The sequence below is a fragment of the Macaca thibetana genome, chromosome 10 (assembly GCF_024542745.1).
Source record: "Macaca thibetana thibetana isolate TM-01 chromosome 10, ASM2454274v1, whole genome shotgun sequence".
NCBI lineage: Eukaryota > Metazoa > Chordata > Mammalia > Primates > Cercopithecidae > Macaca > Macaca thibetana.
This window is the reverse complement of record NC_065587.1, coordinates 85,424,697-85,437,563: the sequence shown is the minus strand read 5'-3', so window position 1 is coordinate 85,437,563 and position 12,867 is coordinate 85,424,697. Positions and strand designations below refer to the sequence as shown.

Sequence of the window (12,867 nt, the reverse complement as noted above, 5' to 3'; positions counted from 1 at the left end):
GAATGAATGTCATTGTTTTGACCAGTTACCCAGTTCACTTACCAGATTAACCTCTCAATGTTTTGGCTATTTTCAAAGACAATTCTAGCAATTAAGGGAAGATAGATGGAAGTAGAGGTAGAAGTGGAGGCAGAAGTAAAAGAGAATAAAGACATAAAACAAGAGGGCCTCATACAAACACATTCCGTGACCTGAGAATGTGGTTAACTGAACCCACTCTAGCTAAGGACCAAAGTAAATAAACTATAAATGGTGAACCTTAAAGACTACACAATCTACTGTTCACAATGCCACCCTGTCCTGGTCCTCATAGCCTATTGTCCATTTCTTCTTAGTCTCTGACACTGTCTTCCTTCTTCTCCTGTCCCCAAATGCAGACATTCTCCAATATAGATGAAGTAGTTTGACTTTTTTCTATATATGCTTTGTCTCTCAGACATAGCATATGTCTTTCATAGCTTTACCCATCACTCTTCTGGTGGCCTTGAGCAACCTCAATGTCCTTGTCTGCATAAAGGGACCAGTAATAGTCCTAATGCATACAGCTTGTCAGGATAAGAGATAACATTTTAAAACTGAAGATTAGGCCAGGCGCAGTGGCTCACGCCTGTAATCCCAACACACTGGGAGGCCGAGGCGGGTGGATCATAAGGTCAGGAGTTCACGACCAGCCTGGCCAACATAGCGAAACCCTGTCTCTACTAAAAATACAAAAATTAGCTGGGTGTGGTGGCATGTGCCTGTAGTTCCAGTTACTTGGGAAGCTGAGGCAGGAGAATCACTTGAACCTGGGAGGCAGAGGTTGTGGTGAGCTGAGATCCTGCCACTGCACTCCAGCCTGGGCAACAGAGCAAGATTCCATCTCAAAAAAAAAAAAAAAAAAAAAAAAAAAACTGAAGATTAAAAGTGAATTAAAAGGAATATCAGTGTTAAGGAAGATTCGGGACCAAACAAAAGTGCTTGGTTGCAGATGCAAAATTGGATGATAAAAATATAAATAGTAAATCATAATAGATATTTGGACATCCATGTTCACAGCAACATTATTCATGATAGTCAAAAGGTAGAAGTAACCCATGTGTCTGCTGACAGAGGAATGAACAAACAGAATGGGCCATGTGCATGCAATAGAATATTATCCAGTCTTACAAAGAAAGAAATTCTAAAACATGCTACAACACAGATGGACCTTAAAGACACTATGCTAAGTGAATAAGTCAGTCACAAAAAGGATAAATCCTATATAATTCCACTTAGATTAGGTACCTAGAGTAGTCAAATTCATAGACACAGTAGACAGAATGGTAGTTACTAAGTATGTGGGGGAGGGGAATGGGAAGTTCTTGTGTAATGGGTATGGAGTTTCAATTTGGGATGATAAAAGCAGTTTTGGGGATGGGTGGTGTTGATGGTTGTACAATAGTGTGAATGTGCTTAATGATGCTGAATTGTACACTCGCTAATGGTTAAAATGGTAAATTTTGTTATGTATTTTACCATAATTTTTAAAAAGTCAAAATGATGAGTTTGTTTTTGGGGGGAAGGGAAATAGGGGGCCCTGATTAGGATGGGGCGCATCAGAAAGGTGCTAGGGTTCTTAGTGAGGTTCTGTTCCTTGATCTGGCTGTTTACAAAGGTATTGTCTTATAACACTTCATGATTTTCTTGTATCTATATGTTTTATTTTATAGTAAAAGGGTTTTTTAAAATAAAAGAATCAGGCCAGGTGCAGTGGCTCACGCCTGTAATCCCAATGCTTTGGGAGGCCAAGGTAGGCGGATCACCTGAGGTCAGGAGACCAGCCTGGCCAACATGGTGAAACACTGTCTCTACTAAAAATACAAAAACTTAGCTGAGTGTGGTGATGCATGCTTGTAGTCCCAGCTAACTTGGAAAGCTGAGGCAGGACAATTGCTTGAACCTGGGAGGCGGAGGTTGCAGGGAGCAGAGATTGCACCACTTCACTCCAGCCTGGGTGATAGAGCGAGACTCTGTCTCAAAAAAATAAATTATTTAATTTATTAAAAATAAAAAATTAAAGAATCACATATGAAACACTTAGAATTGTGCTTGGCACTTAGAAAGCCCTAAACTGTAATCACTATTATTACATATTGTTTCTGCCTCCTCTTACCCATCTGTGCTGCCACCATGTGGCATGATGGTCTACCCATAGGTAGCATCAGGAGTCAACTGCTGGATGTGATGATAACACTTAACCCAGAGAGGTTGCAAGACCAACCTGAAGGCCAAGAGTCCGATGGAAGAGGCAACACCACTAGGCCTGCCCTTAGTGCTGAAAGATGTGGTCACGAGGTAGCATCAACTACGGTGCCTTCCTGGAGAAGCCAGGACTATTTTGAGCAGGCAGTGCCTGGGTTCATCTCCACGCTACATCTCATTCTGTTTTAGCCCTTCATGCTCAGCTTGATTCTATGTGCATGAAAATTGATGACCAATATGATGTGAAGCTAATAATTAATGGTTCAGATTATAAGTACTGGAGGCATTAGAGCAAAAGAAAGCAGACTGGGAGGATGAACGAGGTTTGGAGAGGCGAAGGGAAGACTGAAAGGACATGGCTTTCCAGGAGCCAAGAGAGAGAAGTCTGGGCTGTCTCCTTGTGTCTGGGTGAAAAGACAGGCTGAAGCCAGAGAGAACCATTAGGAAATCAGGTTCGACAGGTCATCAGGAGCCAGGTGAGGGACGGCCTTGGAGTCAGACAGAGAGAGATGCGCATTTGAGATGTGTAGGAAACCGGGGCCAGGAATGTCATTGAGCAGAGGAAATTAAAGGACTTATTCTATCAGTAACCTGCAAGAGAGATGGAAGGGGCTGGGGGCCTGGAGGCTGCTACAGCAAGTACCCTGACATTGGGGAATTCTGGAATTGTGAGACACAGAGAGATTTGATTTGAAAGGAAAATCAACAGAACTTGATACCTAACTAGATATGGGGAAGGAGAGGCAAAAGCAACCTTTAGATACCTAACTAGATATGGGGAAGGAGAGGCAAAAACTACCTTTAAACAGAAATAAGGAAGACGGTGTGATGTCTTTCATAAGGACAGCTTCTCACATTGTTGTCGAGATTCTAGATGGTCTCAACCTTGGCTGCACCATTGAATCACCTGGGGATCTTGTTAAAATGCAGATTGATTCCGTGAATCTGGGGTGAAATTCTGCATTTTTAACAAGTACTCAGGGGATGCTGATGCTGCTGGCCCACAGATTGACCATACTTTGAGTATCAAGGTTTTGAAATTTTCAACTTCATTGTGTATGAGACTCTCCTGGAGAGCCTTTAAAAATCCAAATACCCAGGCCAGGCCATTGAAATCAGAATCTATAGGGTAGCGGATATGGGCATCAGGATTTCTAAAACTCTCCAAGTGATTCATGTGCACAGCCTAGGTTCACATCAGCTTTAGAGTCTCTCACTTTCAGAGGTTAAAGAACATATTTTAATCTTCAAAGGTGTCCCGAATAGGGAAATGACTTTCCTAAGATTCTTTTTGGAGTGGTTCAATATTTAGCCTTTTTAAACCTGTGTGCACCCGATAATCAACAGCAAAAATCAAATTGTCCCTTAAGATGCAAGGTACCGAAGCGAAATAACTGGCAGTAGATCTTTAGTGCTACTGCAGTGAGAATATTTTTTTGACTGCATATTGGGAGATATCTTGCAACGCCTGCAAATCCTGGTGATTTATGAGCATGAATGCGCAGTGTCGAAGCTGCTGAATTGCCTCAGCTCATCAAAGAAGCTTCTCTGAGAGTTATTTTGAAGACCTCCTGCTGTGTCTTCAGTTCCTGTTTCTGTAAATCCATCTCCGAATGGTCAGGGCTCCTGCTTCCCACACCCCAGCAGGGTGGACTCGGCCCCCTCTCCTGATTAATTTTCACCATGCTGGAAAAACACACAGAAAAATCCTACACTGAGTAGCAATTAAAGTACGTTACAATAGACTGCAAATTGTGGTTATAAAAGAGTGTTCCTCCCATGGCTTTTTCCCAGTGCCCTGGAATTTATAGCAAGTGGCCTTCATCCTATTGGGTATTAGAATTACACAACGCCTGTGCTGGGCAGAGAAATTTAAGAGGCAGGGCAAGACCCTCACCAAATGCATAGGCCCCTTTTAATCTGATTCTTCTGGGCAGCCAGGCTGAGCTATAATTAGAGCAACAGCATTTCCGCATATGTGCATGGAGAGGCAGTGTGGTATCATGCAAAAGGCCCTAGTCCAGGAGCGAGGAGACCCCAGTTTGCACTTGAGTCTTGAGTTTTAGTGCTGGAGTTTCCTCATTTGTAAATCTGGAATTACATTATCTCTCTTGTGGGATTATTAGGGTCGAGAACATGCTGTAAGTGTTTAACAATAGCTCTCTGGGAAAAAACAACACAAAACAAAACCTGATTTGTACTGTTTGTCCATTTCCATGGTGTAAATACTCCCACCACGGCCTGTTTCGAACCACCCACCTGATATGATTGAACACAGAGTTGGGAAGAGGTGCACAGTAGCACATTACTCTGTAGTATTTCAGACACAATAGATGTAAATAACTTCAAGCACATGGAGAATAAAAAATGTAAAATGTAGTAAAATATAAACATATATAAAATATAAATATGTAAAATACAAAATGTAGTAAAATAATTAGGAAGTGGTGAGTTTTGAGTATTTATTCCTTTTTTTTTTTTTTTTTCTGAGACAGAATCTTGCTCTGTCCCCCAGGCGGGAGTGCAGTGGTGCACTCTCAGCTCACTGCAATCTCCACCTCCTGGGTTCAAGCGATTCTCCTGCCTCAGCCTCCTGAGTGGCTAGGATTACAGGCATGCACCAGCATGCCCGGCTAAATATTTTTATTTTTAGTAGAGGCAGGGTTTCACCATGTTGGCCAGGCTGGTCTCGAAACCCTGACCTTGTGATCCACCCACCTCGGCCTCCCAAAGTGCTAGGATTACAGATGTGAGCCACCGCCTTATTTTTGTTTTTAATATAACTGACTTGATTGTAAATTTAAGTAGTTTTTTTCCTAATGGCTGCTTTTAAAACCAGCTCACAAGATTCCTAAAAAAGGCTGGGCATGGTAGCTCATGCCTGTAATCCTAGCATTTTGGGAAGCTGAGGAAGAAGAATCACTTGAACCCAGGAGTTTGAGAACAGCCTGGGCAACACAGTGAGACCCTGTCTGTATTTCAAAAATTTTTTCTAAATTAAAAACTCAGCTCTCACAAGCCAGTAGAAACTGGTTTGACTATACTCTTGCAATGGTGTTACCAAAATGCCAGGGGTTCGGTCTAGGTCTGGATGCTTGCCACATAGAAAGTCAGGCTCCAAGATCATGAGTATTGTCAGGGAGGAAGGCTTTTTATTTCAGTGCTGCAGCAGAGGAAATGGGAGGTAACTCTCAAATCCATCTCCCTAACTGACTAAAACTGGGGATTTATATAGCAGAGAAGGAAGGTAGCAATGTGTGGGAAAACAGGAATTAGGGAAGGGTAAGGAAAAGGAGTTTCAGTTCCTTGATACCATCTGCGAGGCCTGAGGGTTGGTTTCCAGAGGAGGAGGCTCAGACAAGACAAATGTAAGTTTCAGGTTTAAGACTAGGAGGGTCAATTTCTATGTTTATCCAAAAACAAAGTAACAACAGCAACAACAACAAAAACTCTATGGGAAAATTGGGTCAGTTTCAACAGTTTAAAGAAATAACTTGTAAAACCATTAGCACATTCATCAGTCATTTGTATTAGTTTGCTCAGGCTGCCATAACAAAATACCACACTGGATGACTCAACAAAAATGTATTTCTGATAGTTCTCAGCAATGCTTGGATCTGGAAGTCCAAAATCAAGGTGCTGGCAGGTTGATTGCACCTGAGGTCTCTCTCCTAAATAGTGAATAGCTCAACAATGAGCTGAGAAGCCGTTTTCTCTTTATGGGAATTATTACCTTAGATCCTGTAGGTAAAAGAATGACTTAGGCTATGCCCCAGAAAACCCGGATGGAGGGTCTGCCCTCACTATGCTGAGACTCATATACAGAGGGATCAGTAATGTAGAAAGCACTATACAAATGGAAGATGTTATTGTTGTTATTGATATAGCTGCGTTATTTCCTTTTCTACCATGACTGGTTTTTGTGGTTGTTATTTTGGTAGCAGTTAAGATTATCTTCCCTAACTCAAGCATGCCTTTACGGATGTTGTGTAGGGAACAGTTCATCACTGGTTGTGATTATTTATGTTTTGTGCGTTTTTAAAGTTTTGTATGTCTAGAGGCTGGGGAGCACAGAGGTTAAGAGTTCAATCTCTAAAGCCGGAGTGCTTAGATTTTAATCTCGCCTCCACAATTATATTGCCCTTGGTAGAAATCAATCACAGGTATTCTCACATCACATTATGGTTGTTGCAGAAATTAAAGCCCACCATCAAAGCCCACCAGGAACACAACCATGGTCCAAACGTTTAGGTGTATTTAGGAGGCTGCACTGAAGGGCAGACCAAGCCAGGGGAGCCATGGGATGTCAGGGCAAGGAGGAGTTAGAGTGGGATTCTTGTGGGACCGTGCTTCTTGTGAGTGCTTCCAGGAGGTCTTAAGGAGCGGGACAGGGACGGGTTTTGAACTGGGTACTGTAAAGGGAAGTCATTCAGTGATTGGGTGTCTAGGTAATTTTTATTAAAGCAAGGCGAGGGCTGTAACTGATCAAGAAGCAACAGTCACTTGTATCAGTTTTAAGAGGAAGGTTGTTTGTGGCTCTAGAAAATATCCTTGTCTTCATCTTACGTAAATTATGGTCACACAGTGAACTTATCTGATTATCATTTATATTTTGTGAGTCTTTTTTATTTCAACTGGATCATTACAGCCTAGCTGCTTTCAGGGCTGCTTTCTCATCATCATCTTGAAATACCGTTTATTCTCATCACTACAGAACTACTATCATAGTTATTAAATAAGTGGCTATTTAATACATGAGTACAGAAGCACATATATTACCGTATCAAAAATATTTTATGCTAGGTGTTGTCTAGATTGAAATAGAAACCATTTTATGATGTATACATACATATATAATATCTTAACAAGTATATTTCAGTGCATTTTAAAACATCATTGTGAAAAAGGATCCATAGGCTTCATTCAACTGTTCAAAGTGTCCATAGAATCCAAAAATTTCAGACTGACAGTCTAACCCTCTCATTCTATAGATGAGAAAACTGAGGTTTAGGGAAGGCAAATGACTTGCCTAAGATTATATTACAAGTTAGTGGCAAAGCAGAAGTTAGGATCCAGTTCTTTTTCCTAGAAGGCAGCAAAGAAGGAAAATAATAAAAAGGACATGCACTTTGGAAATTGACAGATCAGCATTTATTGTATAATTATACTGTCTTAGCTTGGGCCCTTTCAGAAATAAAACATGTGACAAATATTCCTTTTAACATTTTACTGTGGGTTCCAATCCCAGGGCAGTAAGAGTGAGGAGGAAAGAAAGGTGAGAGAGGCATAGAAGGAGAGCAAATACAAGGGGGTGAATTAATGAGCAGACCACAAAAGGACACAGGCAGTCATTCAATCACAGAGGAGGCACAGCAGCAGCAAAGGGTTGAGGTCACAATCCCAAGTCCAGGGCGTGGAACACACTATCTTCACACTCCCAGGGTAGGGCAACCGTGATGAGTTGGCAAGAACACATTCATGGATTAGCACGAGATAAGTTAATGGTAATGGCAGCAAGATTCTCCATGGAGAGAAATTTGAAACTGAGGAAATGTGAAAAGGTACATAAGGTGGACCTAATGTGAATATCTATCTCATGCCATTGTTGTGAGGATTAGAAATAAAACACCAAGCCCAAAAGAAAATCCCATTACTGGCAGCTATCTCTACAGTCTTTCCACCATACCATAGAGTATGCTGGCTTTTCTCCAGAAACTCAGACTATTTTACCATCTTTTACTCAGAAGTGATTCTCAGACCTGCCTGCACACCTGGGTAATTTTTTTTTTTTTTTTTTTTTTTTGAGACGGAGTCTCACTCTGTCGCCCAGGCTGGAGTGCAGTGGCCGGATCTCAGCTCATTGCAAGCTCCGCCTCCTGGGTTTATGCCATTCTCCTGCCTCAGCCTCCCGAGTAGCTGGGACTACAGGCGCCCGCCATCCCGCCCAGCTAGTTTTTGTTTTGTTTTGTTTTGTTTTGTTTTAGTAGAGACGGGGTTTCACCGGGTTAGCCAGAATGGTCTCGATCTCCTGACCTTGTGATCCGCCCGCCTCGGCCTCCCAACACCTGGGTAATTTTTTAAAATACTGATATCTGGGTCCCACCCCACTGATTCTGGTTCATCTAGTTTGGGGTATACCCTGGACATCCACTGACCTCAGAGGAAGGTTGGCATGATGATTACAAATGCTTAAATGCCAAACTGAAAACGTGTGGTCTCTTTAATGGGCCTTGATTTTATTCCTCAGTTCAACTCCTTGGACCCATTTTGCTTGAAAATTCCACTCTGACTATACCTTGTGCATGGCCTGGGCCAAAGGTGCCCTGATTTTCTTCTCATTCCCTCACCCAAATCTATATTTATGTTCATAGACAGTAGGAATGGGTCAAGAAGACTCAAGGAAGATGCTTCGGCTTCTACCAACTTCATGGCAGGCAATACACTCAAGGTATTTCCATCTATGTGTGTGAATGACACCCTTGCGAACTGTGGCCCTCTTCTAGGCATTGCCAAGGAATAAATCTAAACCCTAGGAATAAATCTAAACTAAAAATAAAATTTTAGGAACCATTGCTAATTGAAGATCACTCAGGAGTGAAAGTGAAAACTATCTAAAATTATCAATAAACTATAGAATTAAAGGAACCTTGAGTCACAGGATCTCAGCCGCTGGCGAGAGGGGCGAATCACTTGGATGGATCCCTCTCCACCTTGCATGCATTCTCTTTTACAACATCCACGCAGATATATTACCAGAAGCATTTGATTTGCATAAATAGTTTAAACCCCAGCTTTTCAAAAACACATCTATTGGGTAAAGTGTGGGCAACCTGAGGGCATCATGAAGTTTGTCAGGTGACAGTGATGTGAACTACAACAAAGCTGCCTGTTGTAATAATCAGCAGTCAAGGAGGCATCGCTATTCTATACACAGATACAGAAGGAGATTGTTATTCGGGAGGTGTGTCAAGAGCTACCTTATTGCTATTCAAAAGGCACTTTCTCATTTGAAGAAGTTGAGAAAATCAATATGCTGTAGTGACTGAAGCATTCAAAGGCTCAAGACACAATAGAGGAAGAGTCCTCCGCCCCAAAGCCACAGATCAAAATCAAAGCCCTGGGCCTGCTTGTAAGAGCGGAGGCTTGGAAAATCCACACAGCAAGAGCTTGGCCATGTTCCCCAGAGACACAGAAGGTTGTGGTTATTTCAAGGAATGAAAGGAACATCAGAAAGTTTAAAAATAGGCATTTGAACTTTAGAATAGCTATCTTAAGTCAATGGAAGCTTTTGAGAAGTCCATCACTTGATAGTGTGTTTGCATGTGCGTGCACAGCCATGCATCTGTGAACTCCTGCCATTAACAAGACCTGCTCTATCCAAGATCAGCAATGCATAATTTTTCTTTACTCTTAACAGAAATATCATTCAAACTAGACATGGAAATATAAGAAAAGAGATGTGCTGACATCACACGGTTCCTTAAAAAATTCACTTGCTTAGTTTGCTATTCGGACATATGAAAGCCTATCCAGAATTTATTACCCTTCATTTTTGTCATAAAATTATTTATGGAGTGCCTGCAATTCTCAGGTGACTATGGTAAGGACTGTGATTGAAACACATCTTTGCAACTTTAATATTCTGTTCAATTCAAACCAGGAATACAGCTTTGTGCTGGGCACCTGGGTGACCAACTGTCCCAGTTTGCCTGGAACTGTCCTGGCCTTGGTATTGAACATCTGTATCCCAGGAAATTTCTCAGTCTCAGGCTAACTGGGACAGTTGGTGACCCTACTGGACACTGAAGAAGTTGCCAAAGAAGGAAAATTTCCAGAATTTATGGAGCTCTGGAGAAATTTACTTGGAGAAAAGGAAATTCATATATTAAACTGTCAGTATGACAGTTTATATTCAAGAAAAAATATGATTAACATAAGCCTAGTCTATGTTTAACATGGAGTAATATTAAAAATAAATGCTATACAAGCGCTTGTAGAAATAAGTGCTTCAAAGGAAAGAAATGTAAGTTTGTGTTAATGTTTGTGGAATTTTTCAAGTGTTGGGTCAAATATTTATTGTGAGACAAGCCTGGTGCTGAGCAGGGTGTATAACGTCAAACAAGGCATAACTAGCCTAGACTTTTAGTTTCTAGTCCCCACACCACTAATTGTCCCATTATCATGAGCAAATCAATGTCTCTGCATCTTTGTTTTCATATCTATAAAATGGGCATTACAATACCACCTGCCTTGTATACCCTCTAGGCATGTTGGAAGAATCCAATGAGATGAGAAGTATATATAAAAGCATTTTGAAAACTACAGAATACAGTACAAATATAAGGGCTTAGGTGACATTGTTACTATTGCTGATGGACAAAAAACAAATCTACCGTGTGACTTCAGTGATCTAGAACTGTATTGGCCAATAATGACTATTCAAATCTAAATTTATTGAAGTTGAATAAAAATTTTAAAAGTTAGTTTCTCACTTACCCTAACCACATTCAAGAGCTCAAATACTATATGTGGCTGGTGGCTTCTGTGGTGGACAATGCAAAGAAAATTTCCATTACCACAGAAAGTTTCACTGGGCAGTGCCGGTCCAGATATAAGTGATTGACATTTTATATCTTGAATATGGTGATAATATGTCTTTGAAGTGGGAGTATTTCTAGATAAAAGCAGAAAAGTCATTAGGACTCTAAGCTGTCTAACGTTAACTCAAATTGTCGCGGTCATTACTGCTGCTCACCACATATTCTAATTCTCCTTCTCTCCTGGGCACCTGTTAACACTGCACTTCTTAAAGCTCTTCTGGTTGATTGGGAACACATGGCCAATTCTGGACAATGAGCTCTGAGCACAAATGATGTATGTCACCTGCATGTTGAGCACTTAATCATTGCTGGGAATCCCTCCAAAGCTTCATTCTTCTGTCGTTACTGGAAGCATCCCAAATAAAGGCTGTCAGTCAGCCTGAGTTCTGCAGGGAGAACTACACAGAAGCACAGTTTATTTCCCAACTGACCCCTGATGGACATGGAGAAAGAGCAAGAATTAACTTTTGTTGGTGGAAGCTATAGAAATTTAGGGGCTAAATTAAATTTAGAAATTTAGGCTATCTGTTATTTTGGCATAGGCTAGCCAATCCTGACTCATACATTAATCTTGAGGTAAGAACAAAAAGAGACATAATTAGCTAGGTCTACTAATCCTAGTTATTCTCTAGCTGTGGCCGTTCACCAGACAAACACACTCATACAGATCCACATGTACATGTAATAAAAACAGAACAGAACAAAAAGGATACAGCACAACCCCACCTCCCCACATATGCATTCAAGCTGCTCTGCCTCACTTCCTTGCCAAGAGGAGATTCAACGCCATGTGTAATTCATTTATCACCGCCCAATTTTAGAATACAGTACAACATTCTCATTTTCTTCTGTGAGGCCCGAAATAGTACAGTTTCGTGAGGACTAAAATTGTTGTAACTGGAACCTGGATTTTCCAGAAAGAGGTTCATACACTTCTGGTCGTTGTCTCTCCAACTGTGAAATGGACGAAGCAAGGACAGCGTGAGCCATCTCACACATCGATGGAAGGTTTTTCCTTCCTAAAAGGAAGCACGGAATGTGGTGAGTTAATGAAAGAAAGTACTTAATTTTTGAAGAATGAAAGGAGATATATTGGTACAAATTACTCACATTCTGCTGCCTAATCACAAAGCAAAGATTCTCTTTTAAAAACCCAGGCAGCAATTTCACTTTTGAAACACATTGAATATTATACTAAAGGGGTGCCATTGGGAAAACTTTGGGGAGAAACTGCAGACATCTTCTCTTTGTGTGTGAATACATGGAAGGGTCCCCATGGATGAGTATACAATACTATGCCTGATGCTTTTACTAGTATTCGTCCACACTGCTTCACCCAGTGTCCACCCACTGCTCCCTCCTCACTTCCTCCTGCCACCCAATCCTGTAAAACAAAGCCTGTTTGTATGACTATTTGCTATTATAACAATGAAGTATTCACATGGAAAAATGAAAGAAATACATACGAAGTGCCTACTTTGAGTGCTACATGCAAGGCCTCTTCACTTCACATTAGCTTTTGAACCTTCCTAAAAACCCCAAGAAGTAGCTCATATTATCTCCATTTTTCACATGAGAAAACCAAAGCTTAGAGATGTGGCATAACATGTGTGTAACAGACTCACCATTCACATTTTCCCATCTACCTACAAGCCAGGGGCTTCCTATGCCAAGTGCCTGTTACCCTCTGCCAGGGGCTTTTTCTGGCTTCAAAAGCAAGCCCAGCCCACACACAGAGCAGAGTAGAAAAGCCGGAAAGTAAAACACCTGGGTAGCTTACTACTATATGAAATAACACTGAGGCAGGGCCTCCCAGAGTTCCTCAGCAGGAGTGAACCCCAGTTGCCACAGGAGTGAACTGCTCATTAACAGATCTCTGTAGGCCTCCTTCCCTTCCTGTCTCACTTCCACACCCCCATACCAGTGCTGCTGCTGCTTCTTTTTTTTTTCTTGATAGAGTCTCACTCTGTCACCCAGGCTGGAGTGCAGTGGCACGATCTCGGCTCACTGCAACTGCCACCTCCCAGGTTCAAGCGATTCTCCT

The 12,867-nt window shown here is 41.4% G+C and overlaps 1 protein-coding gene across 3 annotated transcripts in view; it reads right to left on the bottom strand.

The window, feature by feature from the left end:
* The window catches only part of DSTN (destrin, actin depolymerizing factor), a 1,228,633-nt gene that overhangs the window by 885,718 nt on the left and 330,048 nt on the right, over positions 1-12,867 (bottom strand). The window contains exon 1 of one of the 3 annotated variants that reach the window (XM_050745397.1): positions 12,736-12,745. The exons of the other annotated variants lie outside the window; for them this stretch is intronic. The gene's annotated coding sequence lies outside the window, so the exon portion shown is untranslated. Of the gene's footprint in view, positions 1-12,735; positions 12,746-12,867 lie in introns of those variants that run through there. 3 annotated transcript variants of the gene reach the window in all.